A 4,063-nucleotide genomic window follows, 5' to 3' on the forward strand; every position below is an offset into this window, starting at 1 on the left:
TCTTCCCTTAAATTAGTGTAAATTTTTAAGAATATTGCGTGCGTTGTGTGCGTTGATCGTTGACTCTTCAATTCAAGTTTAACCGAAAACCTTCTTTTACATTATAGTTAAATATATTTTTACTTATTTTAGTGTTCCTAAGTTACATTAAAAATTTGATTGTATAGTTAAGAACCATACATAGCAATATGTATGGTTTCAGACTTAAGTTAAAATTCAAAATCAAAATCATTTATTCATTTAGGTAACACAATGTACACTTATGAACGTCAATAAAGAAATACATGTTAAATGCTTCTAATTTTACATTTACTGCCAGTTCACAAATCAAGGACTTAGAACGGACGCGAAGAACTGGCAATAAACGCTTTACTAGAATATTTTAAAAGATTGTAATCTGTTTTCACACAAGCTCTATCCATTACCTGAAAAAAAATCTATCGAAGATTACACAGTTATCAAGATATATTGATACTTTACTAATTAATGATAAACAAATATTTGATCTACGTAACGATATTTGTCTGTAAATTGGTTTTTCCAATCAATAAATTACTTGATAAAAAATGGATTTTATCGGCTTTGCTAATCACATATTATGATATTGGTAATTATAAATTACAGATGTCTAAACGATTAACGACGCTTCAAAATATGTATGTCATATAAATATTTTTAATAAGAATATATTCGTATTTTAGGCCTATACGTTGTAATATGCTATTGGGTGCTAATGAGAATCGGTCCGCCTATTAAAGGTTGATAAAGTGTGTGTATAAAGTAGCATATTTGTTAATAGAACTAGATATACGTACGTTCTTAAATATAAAACAGGGTTGACATGTTTTCAATTTTAGTTTTCGTGTTGTGAGCAATAATTTTCCCTCCTGCAATTTCCCGCAGGCTTATAAAGTTCAATGTTTCTTTAATTTTCCTATCCGACAAAACTGTATTGATATTAATTTGGATGTGTGTGAAATGTAAAATAACAATTTCTTTGGCCACATGGGGCCGTGTTCATCATCCGCCCACTCTGACTTAAGATAAATGAGTAGACAATTTTTGGATAGCCATTACACATACTTTTACTAATAAAACTATGATAAAACTGTAAGCATAAGATTGAATGTCCTCCACTATCTATTTTTAATTGAATGCTGTTTCGTAAGTCTATTGTGATGTTAAAGAAACTCTGATAATATGTTTAGCATATTATTATACAATCTTACATTAGTGCTTAATTATTTAACAATGTTTTCACTGATGTCCCTTATTCCGATTATGAAGGCTGGCGTGCAGTAACTACATAATAACATGTAATTATGCAAACGTATAAATCTGACAATCTAGCCAGGGGCCTGACAGTTGGTATTAACATAATAAAATCGTAATGGACGACGCGTAATAACCAACTGAGGAAATCGCTGTTAGAATCTCTCTGTAACAGGATTGCGCAATCCATGGAGTTGTCTTTCTACAAAATAATAAAATACTTACAAAATCTTCTATCTATAACAATAAGTAAATAAAAATAGCCTTGAATATAATATAATAATAGTACTACATAGACAGGATCACATTAAGTCCATGTCGTTATTCTCTTATTAGTAGATACACAACCTCCAACAGATTGAAGGCCTTCTCTAAATTCTACCACTTGTTTTTCAACCTAGCCACCGCTTTTCAATCCTTCCCCGCTATCCCTTTTATTCCATCTTCCCAGGTTCTTGGTTACTATCCTAAGGTATGACAATACTGTATTCATAAGAATCTCAAGTCTAACTTGACTCACTTTTCCAAATAAAAACGGTCGCTATAAAGCAATATGGCTTCTGTCAAATGTCAAGTAAGATCGGTCTCTATTAAAACCAATTCCCAAATCTTTCTAATAGCTACATGTTTTCTATCTGCATGTACTATTTCAAATCAAATTAATAATCAAGTTTTTCGTTATCTGATCGATGTGAGGAAACCAAAATATTTCCCTTTGGTAAAAGATTTTTTTTAAGTGAAACTTTTAGGCGCATGAGGGTAATTTTTTTACGGATGAAACGCAATAATAATATTAGCGTCACCAAGATGTGCAGCGTTTTTGTCGAAGAAAAAGGAGAGAGCGATTGAGACCGACTGATAGTGAGAAAGGGCGAACGTTGCATCACGCACAGTGCCATGGAGCGATAGGAGGAAGAGAGAGCTATAGTGAGAAAGATTGAGAGAGAGAGTAAGGGAGATCGAGAAAAATACACGCTATTGGTTGATGTATTCGTTTAGTAGTTACATATTATAACTTTAGATGACAACTCGGTCGCATAACGTCTTATGCAGTAAACGCAATTTTTTTATTTATTAATATTATCATTAACACGTATACAGTGTGTAAACAGTGTGAATATAGATATAAAAATACATGGAGTGGGGCTTTTACCGCAGTAACAATTAATTTATAAAGAAGTTTCACTTCTGACATGTGTACTTTCTACGCACGCACTTTTTTTTAAAATATCCTTATCTTCTACCATTACAGCACTTAACACTAATTATATTAAACTATACATTTAGTCCCATAACAAAAGGCTCTATGCACGTCGCTATCTCATCCGCGCCCGGTGGCCGCTAAACAGTGATTTATCACGAATATTCATTTCAACGGCCCCGCTGTCAGATGGCACGATTACAGGGCGATTTATGTCGCGACGCGTCCGCTGCCCGATACCGATGTGTTGCCGATCCGTGTCGCCGTGTAAGTCCAGGATTATTTGTTAGCATTTATTGATGGTTAGGGGTGTGGCTTTGTAAAGGGGATGACTGCGTTCTTTAATAATACATATTTTATTTATAGAAATAAATTGTTATCATTAAAGCATAGGCTTTAATGATGACAATACGAAGGATATCAACATACTACATACGGCTTTTTAACTATGTTTTTGTAGTAATAATAAAAACAGATTATTTATATCAAGATAATAGAAGGTATTATTTTGATTTGGAAGTTTGTATTAGATAATATTTATTTACAATATGTTGTGTACCTAAATCCTGTATATTTAATCCTATAAATTACTTGAGTAACCGGTGTAAACAACTTCTCTTCAAGTTGTGCTTGATTCGATATTATCTAATATGATTATAAATTTAAATATCAGAGTGACAAGGGATAAAATTAGTTTTATAACCATCTTCTTAAAATAAACGTCGGAGGATGAAATGTGGTACATTCAAAAGGTATTGTGGTTAAACAATTATTATATCATTCGGAAAGTTTATTAATCACGATTGTAATTTATATACTTATCAATAATATATTGTAATGGCCGACAGCCATTCTCCGCGCCGCCAGCCACAATGTGAGTAATTTATTGACATTCAACGTTATCTGAATGGATTCTTAATAACTTAGCTTTCAATTCAATGCTGGAGTTATTAATGGAATCTATTGCTTTTAATAATAGTAACTAATCAATAACATTTTAATGACGTATAGATATATTTTTGCTTATCCAAGAAGTATTGTGACTTACCGAACCATTGTAAAGTTGTATTTGAGGGTTAGTGAAAGACACCAACTTACCGTATAAAATGGACACAAATTCGGTTTCTACAAAGCCACACAGACCATTCAAATAATATTTCAATTATACATTATAAAAGAAAGATATTATAAACTAGAGATCATCAACACTGAAAGTATGACAAATTTATGAAATGGCTTAACAATAGCAGATAATTTATATATAAGTGTAAATTAAAAATGTAATTTATATCAGCGGCGCATTAAAGCTCCCTACACACTGCGATGACGTATCAATCATCTTTCACCGCCCGTCGCGAGCCACACACGATGTTAGGCTCACAACACACCGGGCAACACCTTTAAACCATAGAGTACACATTTAATACCACACCGTTGCCATGTTTCAGTTACAGGTCGCGATTCTGAGTAGTTGAAATGACAGGCCACATAAAACACACATTAAAATGTGCATATTGCGTTTTGGTTATCCATCTATCATTTATCATGTATACTACGTTTGCTATTTAAAATACCACATACAAATATTCA

This window comes from Pieris napi, chromosome 10, assembly GCF_905475465.1.
Source record: "Pieris napi chromosome 10, ilPieNapi1.2, whole genome shotgun sequence".
NCBI lineage: Eukaryota > Metazoa > Arthropoda > Insecta > Lepidoptera > Pieridae > Pieris > Pieris napi.